The sequence below is a fragment of the Mytilus californianus genome, unplaced genomic scaffold (assembly GCF_021869535.1).
Source record: "Mytilus californianus isolate M0D057914Y unplaced genomic scaffold, xbMytCali1.0.p SCAF_9, whole genome shotgun sequence".
In the NCBI taxonomy this organism is placed as follows: Eukaryota; Metazoa; Mollusca; class Bivalvia; order Mytilida; family Mytilidae; genus Mytilus; species Mytilus californianus.
Genome location: NW_026262745.1, coordinates 71,122,812 through 71,139,388, shown reverse-complemented (window position 1 = coordinate 71,139,388; position 16,577 = coordinate 71,122,812). Strand labels below are relative to the sequence as shown.

The window sequence follows — 16,577 nt, the reverse complement described above, 5'->3', positions numbered from 1 at the left end:
AGGTCAACATTCAGTATGTGTCCATATGACATGTAAAGCACTCATTCACCAAAGTCATTTTCATATTAATTCAGCAGACATAATAAAGAGCTGTCCCAAGATACGACCAGTGCTTTTCCAACAAATAAAGTTCTACAACTCCTTAATGTCATATCAGAAAATTATGAAAAAAGTAAAGGAAGCTTATTTTAATAGATATAAACCAGTCAGAGGAACAGATGGATGGAAGGACAATGGTATACCATAATACGTTCAGTAAACTGGCGTATAAAAAATGTATGTAGAATCTGAAAATACTGAAAAACTATGAAAAAGGTCTTAGCAACAATTGACAAAATGCCTGATTTGGAACAAGTACGTTTAATGCATGTATGTAATAATAATTTATTTCAAATATACATGATATATATAAATATAATAAAGATAACAATTTTTTATCACATATCAGATATTAACAATAACATCAGATTTTGAAATTTAATCAAATATTCAACAACATATATATTCTTCTGTATCTGCACGTATGAGTCATTTTGTAGAACCGATATTATAAATACATATCATATGTATATATGCATTTTTTCGATGAATACAGTGGAATTATTCATTAATAGTATAGAGAAAAAAATGATTGTTAACTATTCAAGATTTTTTCTGTGAAATACACCAAAAACGCTCTAAAAAGCAGCTACAACTTCTCATAGTTTGATGTTGAAAGATAGAAAATTATGCAATTTTATATTTCACACAAATTTGTTTCTTCTTACATGTTTGATGTTATTGAATTTCTTACAAAATATATTATTTTTGAGTGCACTGTTTTTTACACACTAGTATATATGTCATCACAGAAATAACTAAAAAACGAAAAACTTCAGTCCATAAAAAGAAATGTAGATAATTTGCATTCTATTCTGATTTGGTTTTACATTGCTCTGAAAATTGTATTTATTATCCATTTTTTGTAATTTTAATCGTGTATAATTAGTCTTATTTCCTTGGTGAGATAACAAAATATTGATTCGTAAACTCAACGTTTAGTCCTTCAGTTTTTGAGTGAGTCTTCCAAGTATAGTCCTTAATAAAGTCAGTCAAAAAAGCATTAATCAGCTTGTAACCACTAATTTTTATGGTATAAAGTTCCTGTTGTCCATTTAAGAGAGGCAAAAGATAAGACATGGACAGTCAAACTCATAATTTAAAAACAAACTGACAATGCTAAAACTGATTAAAACTCGTTTTGTAGGTCAACTTGAAATTGACCTCAAAAGAACATCAGTCTAATGCTAAATAAAAAAAATCTACTTTATTCATTCCATGGACATGAGTGATGAAAGATGAAAAGTAGAGTGATACATAACAAGAAAATAAACTTTAAATAACATTTTCAAACATGTATACAACACATTTAAGCAAATTACATAAAAATTACGGAAACATACTCAAATTTACAACACCATTATTACATTATACTTATATCATTGATGTTAACTTTTTTCAACTAATTAATATTGTTTAAATGGTTATTTCACTGTTGTGCAATCTACAGGTCAACTAAACACAGGGTCCAATTATGTTTTGATTTATTTGTGTTTGCTAGACGTGAATTGAATATTTTGAAATGTATTTGTCAGATGAAGAAGTTATGGGAACTTTATTAACCTTATCATATGTTTCTGATAGATTTCCCGACCTATTCACATATGTTCAAGCTTGAAAAGGTGACCAATTCAAGCTTGAACATTAACATTTTGTATGGAAATAGTTGTGATATAACTAGTGATACAAACTTAGGCTTTATTTTTGTCATTCCTCGAGTGTTGGTCAAATTTTTCATAATATAGTTTTAAGAAAGATATTAATGACTGCATTCCATAATCTGAAAAAAAAATGTGTGTCAACATTAAACAACTTATGTCACATTGATTGTTCTTATCTGGTTAAATAACTTACTTATATAGTACTTGCAGTTCGAATTTCTAGCCAAGGGAAACAAATCTTGTAAAAATAGAAATCTAAATAGGACAAAAATATGAAAGATAGATTAAGAATTGGTCGAAGATTGTTACGACTTGGTTTCGTAAGGTTCAGATTTGATCGAGTATGAATAAGATTTTTGAAATGGTTAAGAAAAGGTCGAGTACATTTTCAGACTGCAGTCGAGTAATATTGAGTACAATTACTGTTCATTTTAGACTTTTTCCAGCTTTTACATGTTTGTAGTGTATACAAAAAGTGTTTGCTACAGAACAATCTGGATCATGTGTTAATGTTATTTGTTACTGAACATTTTTTGGTCGTATATTTAGGCAAAGGTTTTACTGAAACTTTAAGGACGATAAATTAGCATAGTCATCGTTTAAAACCATTATTACGAATTCCAAAATTGAAAACTGTCTTTACTAAGAGAAAATTAAATAAGGGTGAACATAATCTTAAATGTATTGTGTTGTTTTATTTGTTTCGTACTTTTATTTCATGAGTTCAAAGTATAGTTAACAGAGGGCTTACAAAATCAAAAATTTAAAAGAAAAGTTCACAAATATTTGTTGTGCAGATTACTTTTCCTACGAACGTCCGGAATCCTGTGCTTACTAAATGCTGCAGAATGAGATACACGGAAATTATTTGTTTTTCTTTTTTCTCTTCTTTCGACCTACATTTTTTTCATTCTAAATAGTAAATTTGTTTTTAATTAGGCGTGATAAATGTATCCTGGCGAGTATGCCAGCATCTATCATTCTGCAAAGTCATTGCAAAATGATGAGTATGTATAAACATATTTTTTATTGGGACAAAGGTTAAAGATAAAGATTGTTATAAAAGTGGTGCAGAAGCTAGGGGAATGAAGACGAAAACATGCGTTATTAGCTGCCATTTTGGTTGTAAACTCGAACTTTATCATGTGCTCTGAACTGGTGACGGGGACATCCCTTAAATCTACTTTCGTTTTTGTTTAAAGTTCATATGCAATTGATATTTAAAAATAAATTACCTGGTAAATACACTTTTATTTTAATTTAGTGATATAATAGACATGTATTACCTGAACTTCCTGCGTTGGGATATCAAAACATTATTCTAAAATCGATTACACACCAAACGATTGATTATCTAAAGCAATAATAACATTTGAATTATAGATTTGCTTTTTTAAATTTTTTTCTATTTGACGAAATTATTATATTTATTTTCATTTTTTATTTCCTTTAAATAGTATGTGTTAACTGTTCTTCATCGTAGCATATTTGATTATTTTCGAAAGGTTTCAAGCAACACTTTCGATATTGTGGTCTATATAAAATTTCATTATCACACACAAACACATCAGATATTCACAAACACAAACAAATTGAAAATTGAAATAACAATACGATGGTAGCACCGATTTACTGAGTTAAGCGATTTGAAACTGATTTTTACAGTTTTTTCTTATGTTGTGCTGTAACACCCCTGTCCAAGTTTACGGGGATAGAGCGCTCACAAACGTGATTTATCCCGCCACATTCTTAACATACATGTGCCTGTAATTCAGTGGTTCTCATTGGTTCATATCTGTCATGTATATTTTTGGGAATTGTATTGTATAAATCCGGTCAAATGTTTTCTAGCTTTTATTGCTTAATTCACACATTTGGTATCGGGCCTTTTATGGCCGACTATACGATATGGGTTTTTCTCATTGTTGAAGGCCGTACGGTGACCTTCAATTGCTTTTATCTGGATATTAGTTTCATTGGTGGTCATATCATCTCTTAATTTTAATGTGGATAGTATTGGTATTATATCTATCTTGTGAATACTGGATTAAGAAATCAGAACAGGGTGTTAAGATTGGTCATCATCGCGTATAATACGATTTTGACACGCCTACTATGCTGTTGATTATTCATGAATTCATCATGTTCATAGATAAGAACAGCACCAGTAGCATTATAAAGGTAGAGTTGTAGATTTGTAGCGTAAATTTAGACATGTAGTTTTGAATATAATAGAAAAATAATAAAAAATAATTAGAGATATAGTTTTGAATGTTAATAAGCCACGCGAGTAAACAAGGTAAAACACTAATCTATTATGTTGGATTTCAATTGTTTTATTCTTGCTTCATGCAATCACAGTAACATTTTGATTTATTTGGACAGTTATTACAAACTTTTATATCTAGATTAGCGAGTTTTATTTATAATCCGTTGGGCGTTATTATACCTAGAAGCTAGATAAAATTATATGCCACTTTAATATGATAGACAAAACGAAATGCAATTTGCCTCAAATCTTTGCAGAAAAAAACATTATTTTTGACGGTATATAAGTCGGATGATGCATATTGTAAGGTTTTTCTTGTCCTATAACACACATTGGAGTTGCAGGATTGCACAAAGAAAGACGTCTTTATATTTAATATTTCATTTGAACAATCCTCATACCCGTCGGTGTTTTATACGACAAGTAAAACCTTACAATATGCATGGTATTTTTGTTATTTTACTTTTTATCTATAACATATAACCCTACCCCAACATTTATCATTAATAGCCTTAACCCTTTTCCTGACTATAACCCGAAAACCCTTATCCTGACTATAACCGTAACCCTTATTCTGATTATAACCCCAACCCTTATCTTGACTATAACCATAACCTTTATCCTTACTAAAATTCTAACTCTTATCTAGAAAATAACCCTTACCATGACTATAGTCCGAACCCTTATCCAAAACATAGCCCTAACTCTTATCCTGCCAGTATCTTTAAATAAAGGCAACAGTAGAATATCGGTGTTCAAAAGTCATAAATCGACTGAGAGAAAACAAATCCGGGTTACAAACTAAACCCAAGGGAAACACATCAACTATAAGAGGAAAACAAAGGAACAATAGGAACACTGAAGTGCAACAAAAACAAACGACAACATACATAGAAACGAACTATTTGATAACAACTGCCTTATTATTAACTTGGTACAGGACATTTAAAGAAAAAAATAGTGGTTTGAACCTGGTTAAGGCTAGCCAATCATCCCGCTTTTATGACAATGTTGAAAAATATCGCAAAAATGACAACACTTCGTGACAGAAATACAGCACAAACACACGCAATAACACTCATAACAGAGAAACCCAAAAACAAATGATATAATAGTCGACATAACATGCAAACAGCAGAAAAACAACGAACAACTTCAGTCAGCGACAGACACCACAGGACAGTGACGTACTTACGTAACGAACATGCAATCTCGAACTTTATACAATTATTTTCACAATACCAGTCTAAACAATTTTCATGACAATGATGGTATTGAAAGGCAATTTTATAATAATTTGGATTACAAACGATAATACATAACACATTCTTCAACCGAAACCATAACAGAAACATCAAAAATAAATACATGAATGTTGGATGTATAAAATACCGAGACGCGGGGTATAGCAATGCAAATTCATACTCGGTATAACAGTCATATTCGGGAATAGGTCACGTTCGGTACTTAGCAGAGAGATGACATAGATGTTAAACCACAATCTAAATCGTTGTTAAAATGACTTTAGTTAGTTTAGACACAGACACATCGTATAGATCAACCAATTCGTGATGGTGTCCGTAAAATTTACGGAGTGTCATTTTTAAACTTTCCTCTTCATAACTCTGTTGGAGCAGTTTCTGTGTAAGGAGCACACTCCTGTATATGAAGTCAGTATAGTGTGAACATGCACGAGCATAACGTATCAATTGAGATATGTAAGCACCATACGACGGAGCAGATTGTATGGTACTGCTGAGAAATGGGAAATTGATAATTGAGAAGTTGAAATCATCCCGTTTGTCATAGATTTTAGTGTGAAGTCATCCATCTGTGTCAATATTGAGTGAAAGATCAAGGTATGAAGCAGTCTTTCTTGTATCAGTAGTATCCTTAATTTCATATTCACTAGGATATAAGATGCAAATACTGACTCAAATGTGGGTTATTCAGTGATAGGACATCATCAATATATCTGAAAGTAAAATTAAAGAATTTTGCAAGGTGTTTTTTCTTTTTGTCTTTTAGAAGGTTCTGAATGAATTCTGTTTCATACGAGTACAAAAACAAGTCGGCCAGAAGGGGTGCACAATTAGTACACATTGGGATATCGACTTTCTATTGAAATATCAATCCTCCAACTGAACAAATATGTTGTCGATTAAAAAGTCCAGCATTTTGATAATATCATCTTCACTGTATATCCTTACCCTGACTATAGCCCAAAACTCGTTACCCAGAGTATAACCCTAACCAATATCCAAACTGTTACCCTAACACCTACCCTGGCTAAAGCCCCGAACTCGTTACACAGAGTATAATCCTAATCTATATCCAAACTTTAACGCTAATACTTACAATGTCTTTAAACCTTGACCTGAGTATTATTTCAAACGTAATTATCTTTTATATAGTCATATTTATAAATTGACAATTTTCAATTTAGTTTTTTTGCATTTGGAAAAGCATATCTGAATATATTTCTCAACTTAAACAAGAGGCTCCTACGAGTCTGAACCATTCACCTGTCAAAAATTGAAATAATAGGGAAAACTTAACTACAGTTAGGAAAAAAAACGACTTTTAAGTACAATTCCTACTAGAAGGAGTCAGACAATGGTTTATATCATAATGACATTCGTATACGACCTTGTAAATATTGTATACCGATCATTTTGCTATTAACTGTTTCAACTTATCTATTATATTTTTCAAGATTAGAAGCAAATACCCCAACAATAAGTTAAAAACCCTCTTAAAAGGGCAATAACTCTTCTAAAGATTCATCCAATGTTTGAAGACATATTGCAATTCCTATAGGTCTGGTATGATGATTTTTTTTTTTTATGCTTACAGTTTTTATCTAACTATTATAGTATTCAAGCCTTGAGGCAAAAACTCTAAATTTAGTAAAACAAATCGTCATGTAAAGGTTATAACTCCCACAAATTTATACTTGATAACAATTATGGTTTTCAAGATAAAACTTCGTTTAAGGGCAATTATTCCTATAATGATAATTTTGGTGCAAACAAAAAGTAATCAGATGTTGACATATTAATCATTTATGTACTGTCAGATGTTTTCTATTTATTATAGTTTTTGAAGATTTGACAATTAATGCATTTTATCCTTATGTTTCATTTTTTAGTCACGGCGGCCATGTTAATTTACCAACTGAGAAAAACAAACTGATAATGCCATGGCAACCTTTTATTTCATGTTTACTTTGATTGGTATACATTACTTTTTTTAATGAAATGTAAAAATATAATTACAGGAGCTTAAACTGAAGAACCAGAAACAAAAATATATGGCAAACACCATTGCAACTGTAAACGAACCGAACATTTATTGAAAGGTCAACATTCAGTTTTTGTCCAAATGACATGTAAAGCATTACTATCACCAACGTCCTTTTTATATTAATTCAGCAGACATAATGAAGAGCTTCCCAATGAGCGATGAAATGCCCGTCGCTTTTTCAACACATAAAGTTCCACAACTCCTCAATGTCATACCAGAAATTTATAAAAATTTAAGGGAGCTTATCTTGATAGATATAAAAAAGTCATCAAAATTTCATGAAAACTACTCTTAAGCATTTTTGAATTACTGTCCAAAAACAGGAAAACATTTTATGACTAAAATCCCAGAACTCGAATACTGAAAATATAAAATATATAAAAAAAACTTAAGGGAGCTCACGTCAAAAGCTATAAATGATTATGCAAAGATTCATGAAAATTGGTTAAAGCGTTTTTGGGTAATTATCTGACATGTTGATGACAGACGGACAGAAGGACGGATGGATAACGGTATACCTTAATATGTCTCGTAAACTGGCGTATATAAACAAACTGTATGTCGTATCTGAAACTTTTGAAAAAAAAACAAAGGCTTCGACAACAATTGATAATATGCCTGATTTGGAACAAGTACATTTAACTCATTTGTGGAATGATAATCTATTTCAAAAATACATGATATATAATGAAAATAACAATTTTTTTCTCACATATCAGATAATAACAAGAACATCAAAATCTGAAATTTAATCAAATATTCAACAACATATATTTTATTCTCCATCTGCACTTTGAGTTATGAGGTACAACAAATATTATAATACATATTGTATGTACATATGCATAGTTTTGTGAATATAGTACAATTATCTATTAAAAATATAGAGGAGAATTTGATTGGTAACTATTCACCGTTGTTTCTGAGAATTCCACCTAAAAAGCTCTACAAAGCAACTACAACTTCTCAAAGTTTGATGTTTAAAGATAGAAAATTATGCATTTTTATATTTTACACCAATTTATATTTCTTATATGTTTGATGTTATTGAATTCCTTACAAAATATATTATTATTGGGAGCACTGTTTACACACTATTATATATGTTATATTCCAGATATAACTACTCAATTAGAAATTAAAACGTGGCAGTATCAGTTCCTTAGTTTCAGAAATGTCACTGCTATATATCTTAAATATAAATTTGAAGAAAAAAAAACGAAAAAAGTCAGTCCATAAAACATGCAAAAAGAAATGTACGGATCAATAGAGGGTGAGTAAAATCCATAGGGGGTTAGAACAAAGGCCGAATATCCTATGGATTTTACTCACCCTCTATGGTCCGTAGGGGTCAGTTGTGACCCGTATAATGAATTTATCGCACACGCGACTTTTCTTGCTGCCTTTTGTAGAAAAATAAACAATGAAATGCAACAACATTAATAGATGACGTCACCATTAACAGTAGACGTGATGTCATGAACCCCCTATGAAATTTACTAACCCCCTTACGGATCCATAGGGGGTCACCACGTGACGGCGTTTAATCAATTACAACGTCATAATTTACCTGCGGTGCGATAATAATTATTATTTCCTTTGTGAGATAACAACAAAATTGATGTGTAAACTCAATGTTAAGTCCTTCAGTTTTTGAGTGAGTCTTCCTAGTTAAGTCCTTAATAAAGTCTGTTAGAATAGCATTTATCAGCTTGTTACCATTAATTTTTATTGCATAAAATTCCTATTGTCCATTTAAGAGAGGCAAAATATGAAAAAGGGACATTCAAACTCATAATTTAAAAACAAACCGACAATGATAAAACTGATTAAAACTCGTTTTTGTAGGTCAACTTGAAATTGACCTCAAAAGAACATCCGTCTAAAACAAATAAAAAAAACCTCCTTTATTCATTCTATGGGCATGTATGATGAAAAGTAGAGTGATAAATAACAAAAAAATAAACTTTCAATAACATTTTCAAACATGTATACAACACATTTAAGCAAATTACATAAAAATTACGGAAACATACTCAAATTTACAACACCATTATTACATTATACTTATATCATTGATGTTAACTTTTTTCAACTAATTAACATTGTATAAATGGTTATGTCACTGTTGTGCAATCTACAGGTCAACTAAACACAGGGTCCAATTATGTTTTGATTTATTTTTGTTTGCTAGACGTGAATGGAATATTTTGAAATGTATTTGTCAGATGAAGAAGTTATGGGAACTTTATTAACCTTATCATATGCTTTTGATAGATTTCCCGACCTATTCACATATGTTCAAGCTTGAAAAGGTGACCTATTCAAGCTTGAACATTAACATTTTGTATGGAAATAGTTGTGATATAACTAGTGATACAAACTTAGGCTTTATTTTTGTCATTCCTCGAGTGTTGGTCAAATTTTTCATAATATAGTTTTAAGAAAGATATTAATGACTGCATTCCATAATCTGAAAAAAAAATGTGTGTCAACATTAAACAACTTATGTCACACTGATTGTTCTTATCTGGTTAAATAACTTTCTTATATAGTACTTGCAGTTCGAATTTCTAGCAAAGGGAAACAAATCTTGTAAAAATAAAAATCGAAATAGGACAAAAATATGAAAGATAGATTAAGAATTGGTCGAAGATTGTTACGACTTGGTTTCGTAAGGTTCAGACTTGGTCGAGTATGAATAAGATTTTTGAAATGGTTAAGAAAAGGTCGAGTACATTTTCAGACTGCAGTCGAGTAATATTGAGTACAATTACTGTTCATTTTAGACTTTTTCCAGCTTTTACATGTTTGTAGTGTATACAAAAAGTGTTTGCTACAGAACAATCTGGATCATGTGTTAATGTTATTTGTTACTGAACATTTTTTAGTCGTATATTACGGCAAAGGTTTTACTGAAACTTTAAGGACGATAAATTAGCACAGTCATCTTTTAAAACCATTATAACGAATTCCAAAATTGAAAACTGTCTTTACTAAGAGAAAATTAAATAAGGGTGAACATAATTTTAAATGTATTGTGTTGTTTTATTTGTTTCGTACTTTTATTTGATGAGTTCAAAGTATAGTTAACAGAGGGCTTACAAAATCAAAAATACTTCAGAAAAGTTCACAAATATTTGTTGTGCAGATTACTTTTCCTACGAACGTCCGGAATCCTGTGCTTACTAAATGCTGCAGAATGAGATACACGGACATTATTTGTTTTTCTTTTTTTTCTTCTTTCGACCTACATTTTTTTCATTCTAAATAGTAAATTTGTTTTTAATAAGGCGTGATAAATGTATCCTGGCGAGTATGCCAGCATCTATCATTCTTCAAAGTCATTGCAAAATGATGAGTATGTATAAACATATTTTTTATTGGGACAAAGGTTAAAGATAAAGATTGTTATAAAAGTGGTGCAGAAGCTAGGGGAATGAAGACGAAAACATGCGTTATTAGCTGCCATTTTGGTTGTAAACTCGAACTTTATATGCCCTGAACTGGTGACGGGGACATCCCTTAAATCTACTTTCGTTTTTATTTAAAGTTCATATGCAATTGATATTTAAAGATAAATTACCTGATAAATACACTTTTATTTTAATTTAGTGATATAATAGACATGTATTACCTGAACTTCCTGCGTTGGGATATCAAAACATTATTCTAAAATCGATTACACACCAAACAATTGATTATCTAAAGCAATAATAACATTTGAATTATAGATTTGCTTTTTTAAATTTTTTTCTATTTAACGAAATTATTATATTTATTTTCTTTTTTTCCCCCTTTAAATAGTATGTGTTAACTGTTCTTCATCGTAGCATATTTGATTATATTCGAAAGGTTTCAAGCAACACTTTCGATATTGTGGTCTATATAAAATTTCATTATCACACACAAACACATCAGATATTCACAAACACAAACAAATTGAAAATTGAAATAACAATACGATGGTAGCACCGATTTACTGAGTTAAGCGATTTGAAACTGATTTTTACAGTTTTTTCATATGTTGTGCTGTAACACCCCTGTCCAAGTTTACGGGGATAGAGCGCTCACAAACCTGATTTATCCCGCCACATTCTTAACATACATGTGCCTGTAATTCAGTGGTTTTCATTGGTTCAAATCTGTCATGTATGTTTTTTGTGAATTGTATTGTATAAATCCGGTCAAATGTTTTCTAGCTTTTATTGCTTAATTCACACATTTGTTATCGGGCTTTTTATGGCCGACTATACGATATGGGTTTTTCTCATTGTTGAAGGCCGTACGGGGACCTTTAATTGCTTTTATCTGGATATAAGTTTCATTGGTGGTCATATCATCTCTTAATTTTAATGTGGATAGTATTGGTATTATATCTATCTTGTGAATACTGGATTAAGAAATCAGAACAGGGTGTTCAGATTGGTCATCATCGCGTATAATACGATTTTGACACGCCTACTATGCTGTTGATTATTCATGAATTCATCATGTTCATAGATAAGAACAGCACCAGTAGCATAATAAAGGTAGAGTTGTAGATTTGTAGCGTAAATTTAGACATGTAGTTTTGAATATAATAGAAAAATAATAAAAAATAATTAGAGATATAGTTTTAAATGTTAATAAGCCACGCGAGTAAACAAGGTAAAACACTTATCTATTATGTTGGATTTCAATTGTTTTATTCTTGCTTCATGCAATCACAGTAACATTTTGATTTATTTGGACAGTTATTACAAACTTTTATATCTAGATTAGCGAGTTTTATTTATAATCCGTTGGGCGTTATTATACCTAGAAGCTAGATAAAATTATATGCCACTTTAATATGATCGACAAAACGAAATGCAATTTGCCTCAAATCTTTGCAGAAAAAAATATTATTTTTGACGGTATATAAGTCGGATGATGCATATTGTAAGGTTTTTCTTGTCCTATAACACACATTGGAGTTGCAGGATTGCACAAAGAAAGACGTCTTTATATTTAATATTTCATTTGAACAATCCTCATACCCGTCGGTGTTTTATACGACAAGTAAAACCTTACAATATGCATGGTATTTTTGTTATTTTACTTTTTATCTATAACATATAACCCTACCCCAACATTTATCATTAATAGCCCTAACCCTTTTCCTGACTATAACCCTTAAACCCTTATCCTGACTATAACTGTAACCTTTATTCAGATTATAACCCCAACCCTTATCTAGACTATAATCATAACCTTTATCCTTACTAAAATTCTAACTCTTATCTAGAAAATAACCCTTACCATGACTATAGTCCGAACCCTTATCAAAAACATAGCCCTAACTCTTATCTTGCCAGTATCTTTAAATAAAGGCAACAGTAGTATACCGGTGTTCAAAAGTCATAAATCGACTGAGAGAAAACAAATCCGGGTTACAAACTAAACCCGAGGAAAACACATCAACTATAAGAGGAAAACAAAGGAACAATAGGAACACTGAAGTGCAACAAAAACAAACGCCAACATACATAGAAACGAACTATTTGATAACAACTGCCTTATTCCTGACTTGGTACAGGACATTTAAATAAAAAAATAGTGGGTTGAACCTGGTTAAGCTAACCAATCATCCCGCTTTGATGACAATGTTGAACAATATCGCAAAAATGACAACACTACGTGACAGAAATACAGCACAAACACACGCAATAACACCCATAACAGAGAAACGCAAAAACAAATGATATAATAGTCGACATAACATGCAAACAGCAGAACAACAACGAACATCTTCCATCAACGACAGACACCACAGGACAGTGACGTACTTACGTAACGAACACGCAATCACAATACCAGTCCAAACAATTTTCATGACAATGATGGTATTGAAAGGCAATTTTATAATAATTTGGATTACAAACTATGATACATTACACATTCTTCAACCGAAACCATAACAGAAACATCAAAAATAAATACATGAATGTTGGATGTACAAAATACCGAGACACGTGGTATAGCAATGCAAATTCACACTCGGTATAACAGTCATATTCGGGAATAGATCACGTTCGGTACTTAGCAGAGAGATGACATAGATGTTAAACCACAATCTAAATCGTAGTTAAAATGACTTTAGTTAGTTTAGACACAGACACATCGTATAGATTAACCAATTCGTGATGGTGTCCATAAAATTTACGGAGTGTCATTTTTAATCTTTCCTCTTCATAACTCTGTTGGAGCAGTTTCTTCGTAAGGAGCACACTCCTGTATATGAAGTCAGTATAGTGTGAACATGCACGAGCATAACGTATCAATTGAGATATGTAAGCACCATACGACGGAGCAGAGTGTATGGTACTGCTGAGAAATGGGAAATTGATAATTGAGAAGTTGAAATCATCCCGTTTGTTATAGATTTTAGTGTGAAGTCATCCATCTGTGTCAATATTGAGGAAAAGATCAAGGTATGAAGCAGTCCTTCTTGTATCAGTAGTATCCTTAATTTCATATTCACTAGGATATAAGATGCAAATACTGACTGAAATGTGGGTTATTCAGTGATAGGACATCATCAATATATCTGAAAGTAAAATTAAAGAATTTTGCAAGGTGTTTTTTTCTTTTTGTCTTTTAGAAGGTTCTGAATGAATTCTGTTTCATACTAGTACAAAAACAAGTCGGCCAGAAGAGGTGCACAATTAGTACACATTGGGAAACCGACTGTCTATTGAAATATCAATCCTCCAACTGAACAAATATGTTGTCGATTAAAAAGTCCAGCATTTTGATAATATCATCTTCACTGTATATCCTTAACCTGACTATAGCCCAAAACTCGTTACCCAGAGTATAACCATAACCAATATCCAAACTGTAACCATAATACCTACCCTGGCTAAAACCCCGAACTCGTTACACAGAGTATAACCCTAATCTATATCCAAACTTTAACGCTAATACTTACCATGTCTTTAAACCTTGACCTGAGTATTATTTCAAACGTAATTATCATTTATATAGTCATATTTATAAATTTACAATTTTCAATTTTGTTTTTTGCATTTGGAAAAGCATATCTGAATATATTTCTCAACTTAAACAAGAGGCTCCTACGAGCCTGAACCGTTCACCTGTCAAAAATAGAAATAATAGGGAAAACCTAACTACAGTTAGGGGAAAAAAAGACTTTTAAGTACAATTCCTACTAGAAGGAGTCAGAAATTGGTTTATATCATAATGGCATTCGTATACGACCTTGTAAATATTGTATACCGATCATTTTGCTATTAACTGTTTCAACCTATCGATTATATTTTTCAAGAATAGAAGCAAATACCCCAAAAATAAGTTAAAAACCCTCTTTAAAGGGCAATAACTCTTCTAAAGATTCATCCAATGTTTGAAGACATATTGCAATTCCTATAGGTCTGGTATGATGAATATTTTTTTTATGCTTACAGTTTCTATCTAACTATTATAGTATTCAAGCCTTGAGGCAAAAACTCTAAATTTAGTAAAACAAATCGTCATGTATGGGTAATAACTCCCACAATTTATACTTGATAACAATTATGGTTTTCAAGATAAAACTTCATTTAAGGGCAACTATTCCTATAATGATAATTTTGGTGCAAACAAAAAGTAAGCAGATCTTGACATATTTATCATTTATGTACTGTCAGATGTTTTCTATTTATTATAAATTTTGAAGATTTGACAATTAATGCATTTTATCCTTATGTTTCATTTTTTAGTCACGGCCGCCATGTTATTTTACCAACTGAGAAAAACAAACTGATAATGCCATGGCAACCCTTTTATTTCATGTTTACCTTGATTGGTATAAATTACTTTTTTTAATGAAATGTAAAACTCTAATTACAGATAGGCAGAAAATGAACCAGGAAGCTCAAACTGAAGAACCAGAAACAAAAATATATGGCAAACACCATTGCAACTGTAAACGAACCGAACATTTATTCAAAGGTCAACATTCAGTATTTGTCCAAATGACATGTAAAGCATTACTATCACCAAAGTCCTTTTATATTAATTCAGCAGACATAATGAAGAGCTTCCCAATGAGCGATGAAATGCCCGTTGCTTTTTCAACACATAAAGTTCCACAACTCCTCAATGTCATACCAGAAATTTATAAAAAATTAAGGGAGCTTATTTTGATAGATATAAACCAGTCATCAAAGTTTCATGAAAACTACTCTAAGCATTTTTGAATTACTGTCCAAAAACTGGAAAACATTTTATGACTAAAATCCCAGAACTCGAATACTGAAAATATAAAATATATAAAAAAAACTTAAGGGAGCTTACGTCAAAAGCTATAAATGATTATCCAAAGATTCATGAAAATTGGTTAAAGCGTTTTGGGGTAATTATCTGACATGTTGATGACAGACGGACAGAAGGACGGATGGATAACGGTATACCTTAATATGTCTCGTAAACTGGCGTATATAAACAAACTGTATGTCGTATCTGAAACTTTTGAAAAAAAAACAACAAAGGCTTCGACAACAATTGACAATATGCCTGATTTGGAACAAGTACATTTAACTCATTTGTGGAATGATAATTTATTTCAAATATACATGATATATAATGAAAATAACATTTTTTTCTCACATATCAGATATTAACAAGAACATCAAAATCTGAAATTTAATCAAATATTCAACAACATATATTTTATTCTCCATCTGCACTTTGAGTTATGAGGTACAACAAATATTATAATACATATTGTATGTACATATGCATAGTTTTGTGAATATAGTACAATTATCTATTAAAAGTATAGAGAAGAATTTGATTGGTAACTATTCACCATTGTTTCTGAGAATTCCACCAAAAAAGCTCTACAAAGCAACTACAACTTCTCAAAGTTTGATGTTTAAAAATAGAAAATTATGCAATTTTATATTTTACACAAATTTATATTTCTTATATGTTTGATGTTATTGAATTCCTTACAAAATATATTATTATTGGAAGCACTGTTTACACACTATTATATATGTTATATTCAAGATATAACTACTAAATTAGAAATTAAAACGTGGCAGTATCAGTTCCTTAGTTTCAGAAATGTCACTGCTAAATATCTTAAATATGAATTTGAAGAAAAAAAAAAACGAAAAACGTCAGTCCATAAAACATGCAAAAAGAAATGTAGATAATTTATTTACATTGCCTTGAAAATATTATTTATTATACATTATTTGTTTATTCCA

The 16,577-nt window shown here is 30.8% G+C and overlaps 1 protein-coding gene across 2 annotated transcripts in view; it reads right to left on the bottom strand.

Moving 5' to 3' along the window:
* Positions 1 to 1,735: 1,735 nt before the first annotated feature.
* Positions 1,736 to 16,577, bottom strand: part of LOC127715048 (uncharacterized) — a 30,152-nt gene continuing 15,310 nt past the window's right edge. The window contains exon 3 of one of the 2 annotated variants that reach the window (XM_052221068.1): positions 1,736 to 1,879. The gene's annotated coding sequence lies outside the window, so the exon portion shown is untranslated. Of the gene's footprint in view, positions 1,880 to 8,082; positions 9,809 to 16,577 lie in introns of those variants that run through there. The other variant, XM_052221067.1, reaches the window with a different exon arrangement.